Source organism: Oenanthe melanoleuca, chromosome 2, assembly GCF_029582105.1.
Source record: "Oenanthe melanoleuca isolate GR-GAL-2019-014 chromosome 2, OMel1.0, whole genome shotgun sequence".
Lineage (NCBI taxonomy): Eukaryota > Metazoa > Chordata > Aves > Passeriformes > Muscicapidae > Oenanthe > Oenanthe melanoleuca.
This window is the reverse complement of record NC_079335.1, coordinates 79,945,891-79,958,636: the sequence shown is the minus strand read 5'-3', so window position 1 is coordinate 79,958,636 and position 12,746 is coordinate 79,945,891.

Below are 12,746 nucleotides of genomic sequence, written 5' to 3'. Positions count from 1 at the left end.
GACCTTGTCAGATTAAACAATTGGCTGTCCTGCTTTGTAAACTGGATTTCAGTTTGCAGCGTATTAAGTCAGCAGTGCTGAACAAACCTGCTAAAAAGAAGGATTGAAATGGAAACAAGTCAGTGTTGACCTTAGTCCTGTGAAGGCTAGCTTACAGGAACTGAAGTGAACCTATGCATTTTTTGCTCTCAAGTTCTTCCTTTCCCTTGCATGAAATATGCTTGATTTTGCAGTTTCATTTTTCTCTCCCCTCATTGTGGTAAAGACTCTGTGGAATAGGGAAGGTTGAATGTAGCTTGGGGAGGGGAGAGGGAAGTGATGTTTGTGCCTTATGGCAGTTACTTCCTTGCATCCATGATGGCACTTTCAGTTCCGTCACTTTTGTAGTTTAAATGATAATTTTATAGATAATACAAATGTTAAATGATACAAACCAATTCATTCCTTGCTTTTGCTCCTCTCCTGCATACATTCCCTGCCCAGGCGTCATTGCTCTTTAAAATTAAGTGGAGAGAGAAGGATTTATTTTGCACCAGGGCTTTGGGAAATCTAGAAAGCAGCTGTTCACTTCCACTAGAGCAACAGAGACAGCACAGAGTGTCCTCTGGGAGCTGACACTGAGTATAGTACTGCATTATAAATACCATTTCCTAAATACAGGCTTGGCTCCCTGCGGCTGATGAATAGACCCAGGCTGTCTTAGTACTGGGAGTTAAAGAACAACAATTTCCACACTTTCAGGGCAAGGGAAGGTGTCCTATAGCATTACTTTTACTTTGCTGACTGTGAATATGGCTGGATAGATCTTTAACAATCATTTATGGAACTGACCTTGATGCTTGCCTTGGCATCATCATTTCCCACTGAGGTGAGCTGTAATTAGGGGTTGGGGGTGCAGATCCTGCATGGTGGGCTGGGCAAAATCCCATGTGAGTCAGGGCAATCACCAGTACAAATACAAGCTGGGGGAGAATGGGCTAAGGACAGCCCTGAGGAGAAGGACTTGGGCTGTTGGTTGACAAGGAGCTCGACATGACCTGGCAATGTGCACTTGAAGCCCAGAAAGCCAACTGTGTCCTGGCTGCAGCAAAAGAGTCTTGGCCAACAGATCCAGGGAGGTCATTCCGCCCTGAAGTGCTTTGCTCAGCTGTGGAGCCCTCAGTATAGGAAGTACATCAGCCTGCTGGAGTGAGTCCAGAGAAGGGCTGTGAAGATGGTCTGAGGGTTAGAGCACTTCCATGAACACAGGCTGAGAGAGCTGGAGCTGTTCAGTCTGGAGAAGAGAAGGCTCTGGGGAGATCATATAGAACCTTCCAGTACCTAAAGGTGACCCACAAAAAAACAGAGAGGGACTTTTTATAAGGGCATGCAGTGCTGGGACAAGCAGGAATGGCTTCACACTGAGAGAGAATAGGTTTAGATTAGACACCAAGAAGAAATTCTTTACTGTGAGGGTGGTGAGACACCAGGACAGGTTGCCTAGAGAAACTGTAGATGTCCCATTACTGGAAGGGTTCAAGGCCAGGTTTGATGGGGCTTTGAGCAACCTGGTCTAGTGGAAGATGTCCCTGCTGATGGCAGGGCAGCTGAAACTAGGTTGCTTCCAACTCAAACAATTCTATGGTTCTCTTATCCTTCCCAGTGGAATGAGAAGATAGATGTGAATTTACACCCTTCTGTACTTCTTGGGCTTAGGCACTGGTTTGATGCATAGCCCCTGATAAATGGCTTCACAGCACCTTTGCATCACATTGCTGGGTTTGTGAACTGGAGCCTAAACATCCTCATAGTACTGTGGGGATATCTCATAGTACTGTGGGGATACAGTAAGCCACATTAAATGTCTGTTGGCTTCACAGAGTGCTTCTCTATTCTTACCCATCTGAAATAACTTTCCAGGCTCATTTGGAGAGTTAAATGCCTCTTAGATAATAGGAAGGAATTAACTTTGTTAAACCAATACAAACTAAAATGGGCAGTAAGTAACTGGGTAAGTTCCCACTGGCTGCTGAAAACGGTCCTCATTAAAGTGCACTCATCTCTTTGGGTACTTTTATCCCTTTTGTGTTCCCTTTTCTGCAGTAAGATCCAACTCTGTGTGTATTTTGTATTCTCATGCACCTGTTCCCCAGCAGATACTGTCTGAGGAGGTGAGGAAGTGAAACAGACGGCACTTTGCAGCTCCCTGTGTCAGCTGTGAAAAGCCTCCTGAGAATCACAGTTGAACAGACATGTCCTCTCTTCTTTAGAGAAAGCATCCTAAGACAAGACTCTGCTGTTAGGAGACAAACAAGCTGCAGGAGGGAGTGTGATTTTTTTTCTTCTTAATAATTCTTAAGTGAGCCTTTTTTGCTCTGAGCTCTTTCTTAATTAATCACCAGAGTGCAAGCGATTGTCGGCATTCCAAATGCACAGCTGCATGATTGTTCCTGAAGATTTGAAATTGCAGGAGCTGGCAATATGTTAGCCCCCATAAGAGCTAGATTGCAGTTGAAACTTTGGAACCTCCTGTCCCTGTCAAGGTCACTTCCATGCTGTGACACGAGCTCTAGATCCAGAGTTCAGCATGCACAGAAAGAAGTTGCAATAGGTGAATACAATTTTTCACAGGATGGTGGGGTTGAGTTAGAATTTCAAAGAAGACATACTTTTGGGAATTGAAGAAGATTTTTATAATCTCTTGATATACCTCCTCAATTAAAGCTTTATAAGTGAATTCCCCTAATTATTTCTTTCCCTCTTATTTTTCAGTGCTTTCCTGGTTATCAGGAAGACAGCACCTACCAACTGCTATTGGAGTCAATAAAAGCAACCATAATGTTTGCCTTTGATTAATAACTTCTGTGCAGGGGATTCTCTAGTGTGAAACTGTCCCTTGATTTTTATTAGAGAAATGGATATTTAGTGCTATTTCCACATATTGCAAAAAACAGTCAATGAAATTAAACTTGTGTTTAAAAACTGATTCTTACCATTGAGGAAACCATAGTGTAGATGGAACCTTAGGAGGAACCAGCTGGAAATTGGGTGGTTTTTCTTATAAAGAATTTAAATAATATTTCATAATTTCTCAAAATGTTCAGCAGAATATCTCAGTTTTTCTTTGAAAAAGTGAATAATTAATTTTTTTACCTAGCAAGACAGAGTAGTTGTCAAGAAAAGAATGCACTTTCTGGAAAGATAATTTAACAACCATAGTAACAATAACAATGACACAAGAGGTTTGAGCTGATGGATGGAACAGGATGAATGGGATGGAAAGGAAGAACAGGAGACAAAGCAAAACAGATGGGTAGTTCTGTACATTGAGGTTCCTAGGACCTGTGTCACCAAATAGCTTTGCAACACCAATTAAAATTACCATCTCCTCCAGAAAAAAAATCACAAAACTCTTCTCAATCTTCTTTCATTTACACATGTTGCTTCTTTGTGCTGTGTAAAACCAGGTATCTTCTGCTTTCTGATTAGTAAGGAAGTCACAGAAGTTACCTTACAGTGTTGGTCCCCTCTTTTCCCTTTGGCCATGGTCAGGCAAGCTGATGGGACACAGAAGGGAATCCATCTGTACATGCAGTAATGTCACTTCTACTGGTACTGAACATGGATTTTTCAGGTTGCTGTACTATCCATGCTCCCTGTCTGAGTGTGTTGTTTAATGCTTCATGGCCATTTCCCTTGGAAATAAAATTAGAAATGACAATTCAAGTTATTCTAAAAAGTGCTGATCTTGTGTTTGCAGCTTTGCTATCTCCCTTGAGTGTAGGCAGGACAGAGCTCTTAGTGGGAGCTGTGCCTTGCCCCAAGGCAAAATTAGGACAAGGAAGCCCATGTGCTGCTTTTCCTCTCCTTCTTTGAGCGTGCCCTGTCTCCTTGGAACAAAAGTATTTCTGATGTAATGCTGACACTAAATGAAAGTAAACAGGGCTGATGGGCAACTTGCAAAGAGTTTAGCTCAGCTAAGCATTCCAGGGTTATTTCTTGTTAATTATTGAGAGTATCTTTGTGCTGGAAATGGTGGAATACACGGAGGATAATGTGAGCTAGAGAACACACAGTGTAACTGAGTCACTGTATTGCTCTTCCTCCAAATGCAGTTTGGGGATGAAGGCTGAGAGGGGTTTTGGTGTCATCATGCTTGTGAGTCAGGCATGTGCAGACACAGTGACTTCATGCAGCTTGCAGAGCACACACTTGGGATGACTTCTTACATGAGTAAGCCTGTGCTTTCTTGATCCTGCTGAAATCTGGCTGTCAGGTGTCGTGAAAAATCACAGCCTAACACTTTCCTCCTCTGTGCCTGGTCCTCCCATGTCAGAACTGGTAGTGTCAATTTCCTTAAGGAAAAACTTGTTCTGGATTTTATTTTTTCCAGTCTATTGTAGCATATAGGACTGTGAGAAATTAATTCAGTACTGAGCCATGCTGTCTTCTCAAACTGAGTGGAATTCAAGCTGATGACTTAAAAGGAAAAAACATATAGGTTATTGGCAGTGTCATGTGGCATCAGTGCTTTGAACCTGTGAGAATGAGTCTTCTAAATTCTTCTCCCTGGAAAATCAGTGAATGAACTTTTTAATTCTTTCATAGCAGAGTCAAAAGATCTGTTCACAGGACTGTTTCATCTGGAATAGAAATTGCTGTAGGACAAAACCAGGGCAGATATAAATTTTACAGTGAAAGGGATGCAGTAAGAGTGCATGATGTGAGTCACACATACAAGCACCAAGAGAATGTGCTCTGAATAAGTTGCATTTGCCAGGAGGTTTAAAAGATGAATAATGGAACCCAGTTTTCAAAACAGAGGTAGCACAGAGCCCTTTCAGGTGCCTCCATCTCCTGCACTCCAGCTGCTCTCCCAGAAGGCTGTGCCATGTGTGTCAAATCCCATGAGCATGTCTTACATACTTCAGGGCATCTCAAATGGTACTTCACACTAATGTTCAGGCAGCCAAAACCCTGTGAATGACAATTCCAGAAGGTGCCTGGGTAGAACTGTGGGGACTGATCCAGCTTTTTTTGCTCTATATTAGTAATTCCTCCTAATATTTCTTTGTTCTGCATCACTGAAGTAAAAGCAGCCTTTACCACAGGTTGTTGCACAGTTATGTCTGTCCCACTGTGGGGCAGAGGTAGAAACAGTAACTTCTAACTGAGGTTTGAAAAGTGAATAAATCTTACTGCCGCATTAGGAGATTTGTTAAAAATACATTAGGTGTTTTTAATCTCTGCTTGAACCACACTTTAGAACCTTTGACTGAGTAACATACGTTTTGCTAAATTAGGTATCAAAAAGGTCCTAAAAATGAGAGTTCCAGATTACAGTAGTATTTTTTTTGTCCAGACAGTTAAAAGAAGAGCTGCATTAATTGTGTGCTAATCAGTGACTATTTAAGACAGTGGTTAACATTACCATAAATAATTAATAATTATTGGACTTTGAATTTGAATACTGAAACGTATTTGTGTAATTATCTCTTCTGATTCTTCTCTTTTTTTTCTTCTCAAGATAATAAATTCAGTTCTTCACAACTGTTCTGATTCTTTTCTTTTCAGGATATTCAGATTCCTCTCTGTGAATAATAGTTGCTTTTTAAAGCAGTTGTGTGTGCAGCAAAGGGCAATGCACTGGTATTCGGAGAATCCAAAGTTTTCAAATAATTGGATGGAGATTGTATGTCCACAAAGTGCTGTTTTTCTACTCTGTACAGGGCCATACACCATTTTAGCATCTGAGTGCCTTCTGGCACTGCAATAAGCAGTGTCCTTAGTGTTTTGAGGTCCCTGAGTTCCTCTAGATCAAAAGCAGAGTCAGAGATTGCGTTTCTTTTGTTTTTCCAGCTACGCTAGGGACCAATGAAGACACTGGATTTGATCCTCCCAGCTGAGCTTGGAAACTTCAGAGTTACAAAACCTCCTTTACACTGGCTTTACAATATGTTGCTGTTTTGAAAATGCATAGGCTGCTTTTAATTCAGCACTGCAGGGCAACCAAATGTTAATGGGATTTACCAATACAGAGCAAATGTCTCCTTGGAGCACATACAGTCCCAGGCTTGTAAACAATTTGGAAATCCTCTGAGATTTTAATGCAATTTAGCTTTCCTTACAACAAAAAAGTTATATGTTTGGGCCTTTTAAGGACTGCTACTTCCAGCTAGATGGTTAATCTGTTAATGACTATGAGCCTTGAATTTGGTGATCCGAAATTTGCAGGTTTAGGTACAGAACTATTTTTTGCTGAGGAAGAAATGTATAAAGAGCTCTGAGAGCTGCCAGCAAGTGTCTGCAGCTTCAAGTCATGCAGTTAAAAATGAATTCAGCCCTGTGAATTGTGAGCAGCTCCTTGGGAATCTTTTTAACATGTGTAAAGCAGGGTGTGCATAGTAATAGCAAATGTACTGATACCACAGTGCAAACATTTTGGAGCAGGAAAACAATGTTTTTCCTGCTGTTTTATTTGTTTTAACTAACTCACGTGCAGCATCAAAAATGAAATCCGAGACCAGCGCTGGGTTGTTGAAAAGTCCCTGCACTGTGTTAAACTGCAGAGGTGGGGAGATAAATCAGTGTGAGCCTGAAGGAAATACGGCCCCATGCATTATTCTTTGCTGTGCTTAGTGTGAGGTCGGTCGCTGAGGCTTGGCATGGCTTATTGACTATTTGGGGAGAGCAAGGAGCTTCTGCAATGATTGCTTACACCAGTAAGTCATCAAACCCATGTTCTGACTGGATGCACTCTGAAGGCAGTTCAGAGACTGGCTAACCAGTCACCATGCCTGGGGAGTGACCCAGCTTTACTGGGCTGTGATGTACCTGCTGGGGGAAAATGGGCTGCCTCAGCTGGATCAGGGATCATTCCCAAAAATGCTCCTCTGCAAATGTAGCTTTGATATCAATCACTGAGATACGTTTCCCAATCTTTCTTTTACAATTAAGCTTCGGGGAATAGTGACTCTTTAAAGCTTTTAGATGCTGAGGCTGAACAAAAGCCTGACTTTTCAATGACTCCCATGTTGTCTCAGTGCGTTCTTTATTTTGCTTACATTATTGCTTCTGCTGTTTTCTCAGAGAATTTGGTAGGCATGCCTCATATTGGCTGAATAATATTTATATATCTGGTGTATCTTCTGTGATATCCTAGGTCTTTCAAAACATCCTGGCAAAATTCCAGCAGTTTCTTGCAGTGTGAACAGTCTTAGATATTTTTTAGTATACTTATTTTCTTATTCCACTTACCTGCAGGACATAATTGCCTTCTGGCATACTGATCTATCTTTGAGAAGAAAGAGAGAAAAAGAGAAGACAGTGTAACTTTCATGCTTTTGATTCTCTTTTTCCTATTTATTATTCTCTGTTACTAAACGAAGCAGACCTCTCTTAGTTTGTAGGTATAACATCATTGCCTCTGTACAAAAGCGTTTTTTGTCATGTGGATCACCTTAATTTTTCACCATCCTCTGAACATAAACAATGAAAATTGTCCCTTTTCTTCCACCCTTCCTTGTAAATCTCAATTATAAATTGTGAGAGGGTCACAAGTAAAACGTACAGAATACGAGTTTAAAGGTTTTATGGACACTTATTTGGGATGACTTGCATAAGTCACTGGTAATGTAATGCTTTAGTAAATTGGAAGTAATTAATTTATAAATTAAACTAGTGGGAAAAATTACAATGAATTTTAATAGATGTGTGCTATTCATAGAAATGGAACTTACTAAACTTCAAAGTATGAGGCAGCCTCTTCACCCCCTAGACTCCACAGCTGCAATTATAACAGATGGAGATTCAGAGGTACTAAATTGGCTGCATGAAGGCTTTCTAGCTGGATATGAGTAGTGTAAGAGTAAAGGAGGGAGATAGTTGTAAAGAAAATCGAGATGGAGGACAAAAATCCCAAATTTATACCATGCCTGTTCTCCAGTGTGTGGTGAGTTATAATGTTCATCATCTGCACTACCCAGGGGTTTGTTTTCCTCAGTAAGAAAGGTGGAAGAGTTTATCTTGCCTCTCATATCCTTGCTTGGGTGTGTTCCTCCATTAAAAGTACTTTTCTCTCTGGGCATGCTTTTCCTGTCTCACAAGGTGCAGCCCCTGTGCAACCTGGTGCTTCTGTCTGACTGCAAAACCTCCACACCACTGAGAGCAGATAGAGAGTAGCAGCTTTTTCAGTATGGCTTGCTGCAGACTGAACTGCAGCTCTGTACCTTGTATATCTCTCTCCTGGTTATTTTCCTGCCAGGCAATGCTAAGGTGTCCTATGAATACTTGATTACAAATTTTCAAATATGCTCTCCTAAGAAAAAAGCAGTTCTCTGTAGGCTGATGCTACCTGGGAAACAGAACAAAACTGTATGTGCATGTGTTTGATACTAATAATTCTGGTCTTTGGAAAAGTAAAGCTTGCCTGTGTTTATCCAGTTTTTTCCAACTGAAATCTAAAGTTTGGTTCTTTTGTACTCATGCTTTTCTTGCATGTCTGCTTGGTGCTTAGTTCTGGTTCAGTTAATACGCATTTATATGCCTCACTTTTCAATTGAACTTTTACCCGTCACGGGCTGAGAGGCAAGTTACATTGTCAGGCCTCAGTTAATTACCAGTGCCATTATTTTTTTTATTTGTGGTGCCTAAGCAATCAGGAGAACAGCAGGTTAAATCACATTTGCAAAGAGATCATGACTCAATTAGTACTTAAGCATATAAAATTAAAAAAGGAATAATTAAGGGTAGGGCAGTAACAACATTAAATGCCTGGTTTAGTGCTAAGGAACCTGCTCTATGTGGAAGCTCACTAAAAGAATGAAGGATTAAAAGTGATGTATACAATGCCTGAAAGCAGCAGGGAATTTGTGTGAGAGACTCTTCTCACAGAAAAATTAGAAGAGCTTGTTAGAACAGAGCACAGCATCCGGTTCTGCAAAATCAAATGTCTTTGGTTTGGAGGATTTGCTGCATGGCTAGTTTAATTTTGGTTGTGAAAACAGAATTAAAAAGCATCCGACATTCAAGATCATGTCTACTCTAATCAAGAAGGTCCCAAAGTGTCAAAATTTTACTTATTAGCTCTTCTCTCTCTCACTAGGGAAAACTGTTTTAACTTCTAGGTCCAGCCATGCTTCTTTCTGTAGCATTGTTGTAGTTATACTAAATCCCATTTTTAAACTACTTTCCCCAAAAAGTACTGAACTGCAAACAGTAACTGAATGGATCACTGCATGGGATTGGAAAGGCTGTCTCTAATTTTATTCTACTTACAACCTGGTGGTACTGACAGTGTGGAGAAGAGGTGCTGCTTCCCTTGAAGTAAAACTGCTAAGCAGTTGGAGGCAGATGAAGAGCCAGCTTTTTTGGGTTATACATCCTTCCCTGGAAACTAATTAATTTGAGAGACCCTGCACGTGTGCTGTTTGTTAGCTGGGTGAGATATTTCTGAATGGGGTTGTGGCTCAAGGATTTTTAAAGGAATTCTGGAGAAGGGATTGTTGTACACAGGAGCAGAAATATGCCAAAAAACTGTTGACCTCCTTTTCCATTGAAAAGGTGGCTCCAGCTTGTCCTCCACCTCCAGGCTGAGAGGAAATAGCCCCTTGGCTGTGGCTTGCTCCTTCTCACACTGCAGATTTATCTTCCAAGTTTGTCATCTTGCTCACTCATTGGGGTACTCTGTGTCTGAGCAATATACAACTGCTTGCCTTCTCTATAGGAAGCTGGCTGGGAAAATAAGTCTTTCTTCATGAAGAAAATCCAGCTGCTCTTAAATCTGTGTGCCTTCAGCTCACTTAAAAAACTTGCACACAGGCCCTGTGATGTGAGTCCGAGTAATGGACCTGGCAGCAGTGCACAGGGGAATAGGGAAGCTGAATTGCAGAGTTAGCACAGTAAAAAACAATACTGGCACTGCACCAGTCTGCAGCTGTGACTGGGTGCACAGATCATCACAGAAGGTGGATGGGGTGAATGTGCTTTTTTCACTGGGTTACAGATCCATTCAATGATGAGACCCTAGAAGAATTTGAATCTTCAGTGGAGAACAGCCTCTTTCCTGTTGCCACTTGAATACACAAGCACCCCACAGTGCTATGTAGAGTACACAGGGAGCTCTTTGTCCTCTTGGGAAAAGTACAGTTTGGTGGTGTGGTGCTCTGCTCTAGGTCTGCTACGAAGCAGGGGTTACTATTTTGAGAAAAATGAAATTTTTGTGCATGTCCTTCATCCTTGAGCTGCAGGTTAAGAGCTGGAGATTATTGGTTTTGAGGGACTGGGTGGGTCAGATGTCTTTTGTTTCATGTATGGGGGCTTGTGCTAAGAGTATGTTCATGACCAGAGCATTAGGGGTTAATAGGGCACTAAGGGGTGTTTCAGTACATGGTTCATTAGTTATCATGCAGGCTGATTGATTGCCTATCTATTAAATCTTCTATTGGTGGACTTATAAAATGTATTACTCATCTGAAAAATGGTTAGAACAGCTATAAATCATTTATGAACCTATTCTTTAGAGTGAGGATCTTCATACCCTGTGTTTTTAAATTGCACATATTATGACAGCACCTCATGTGAGCATATCTACCATACTGTACAATTCAATAGAAAGGATCAACTGTGTTTCGTAGTGGTTGCCTATTTTCATCTCAAAGTTTTGATCCTTGCCTTTGTGAGAGTTAACACACTGCCTTTAAAGATGCTCTACAAGGTTTGTGTCAAAACCCTGTGTGACTTTTGGGGCCAAGGGGAGCACAGCCATTTGCTCTGTCAGTGGCCAGTATGTTCTGGGCTGTTACACCACCATGAGAACCAAAATGTGCTGGCCAAATGTCAGCTGGTCCTTTCCAGTGGAACCTGGAGGGGTTCTCACAGCCTTATGAAGAATAATGTAAATTCTTGGCCAACACTGTTTTAATTTGATTAAGTCATGGGTAGCCTGGTTTAACCTGCTGATACCTGAGGGCATTTCTGATTGTGCTTGCTTATGCTTGTTTGTGGCACTTAGGAATGATTCTAGGGACTGTGGAAACCTGGGAGTGAAGCCTGTTTCCAAACCCTCTTACTCCCTGTAAAACCCCCTCTCTCTGTGGAGGACTTGCCAATACTTTTACTTGACCAGTTTGTGTTATAATTCTGGATATTTGTAAGGCTACAGATTTTTTTTTGTTCACTTCATTCACCTATGAATGTATCATTCAGCCTCAGTACTGTTGCTTGGAAGAGACTGCCAGGGATTTTTTAAAATTAAATTTTCAAATGCTTCCTTCCCACTCCTATACTTTTCATATTAGGCTTTTTGAAATCAGAAATTGAAGTCTGTTTCCTCCCTTGGGTTTTCTCTCTCTCTCTCTATTTTTTTTTTCCTTTTTTCCTTATATTGCTTGAATGTTTGATGACTGGTTTTAGAAGTCAGCCTGTAAGTTCATAAAATGAAACAAGCCAAGACACAAATGGTACTACACTGAGATGGGGAGGGTGTTAATATATTTTGCAGAAAGGCTTTGCAGACTTCAGACACAGGCAGGAATGCAGGGACACAATAGGTAATACCAGAATGGAGTGAATCCCATAAATACCTCTAGCACAGATGTGGGTTGCCAGTGGGCAGCTGACAATGAAGTCTGTAGATTCCAAATGAAATGTGTCTCATTATGAGACATCCTATGTTGCACCTCAGGACATGTGGAGATGAGGGCTGGACATTGGAACATTGCTCCAACAAACTGTGCCAGTTTCTCTCCACGTCCTTGGTGCAGGGGGGTGTGATGTCTTGCTGCTGTCTGGAGGTGATGCTGGCTCAGCCTGGTCTCTCTGGCACCTGACCCCTCACAGAATGCATCACCACCCCAAAGTGGGCCAGGAGCCTGTGCCTGCCTTATTTCTCTTTCCATCTGCCCTTCCCTCCTGTCAAGGGATTAACTTCAGGTGTGAGATAAGAAGAAAATCAGTCCCTTCTTTTATAATAAAAACCTGATTCGAGGAATCCTGGCCACTATTCCTTGCTTGGGGGGGTTTCATCACAAAATTCTTGCAATTCATGTGTTTTCATTTAAAAAAACACCCACCTAAGAAAGCAGTTCAGCTTTTCAATTATTTAGAGAGATTTTATCATGACTGGAAGCTCTGGGATGTGACCTCCAAAGTTGCTAGTGTTCCTGGCAAATAGTTAAAAACAAAATGCAGTTACTTCTTAGAAGAAAAACTTACTATGATGAAGCAAAGAAAGTTTAATAATTTGGAAATAGATGCCTTTTGGTTTTTTTTTGAATGCTTGTAACTGATATAGCTGTTGCCCCTGCAAAAGAAAATATGGGGGTACAAGAGGATTACTTGTCCTCCATGTCTCCTAATTGCAATGTGTTTTATGCTTCATCTGTATGCTTGGTATTAATGATGCAAAAATTTATAATGAAAAAAAAAATTGTTGTTGAGCAAATTTTAGCTTTGTTATTGAAGACTTACCAGAGAAGAGCTTCTGGAAATGTTCAAATATATGAGGAGAGGAATTTTCTCTTAGCCTGTGGCCTTACATGATTGTATAACCTCCTCACCTGTATCAGAAATTGCAGCATGAAGCAGCTGCTGAAGCCATTGTTTTTTGTTCATCCTCAGATCTTTGTTCAGGCATTTCTAACATGGTCCTTCACTGGCTGCCCCTTTTCCTGTTCAGCTAAAAGAATATGAAGTAGGATCAATATTTTCCCCTTACTGTTGTTCTGTCATTGTGTTTCGAATGTTCTCTTTGCAGGGATAAACTGAAT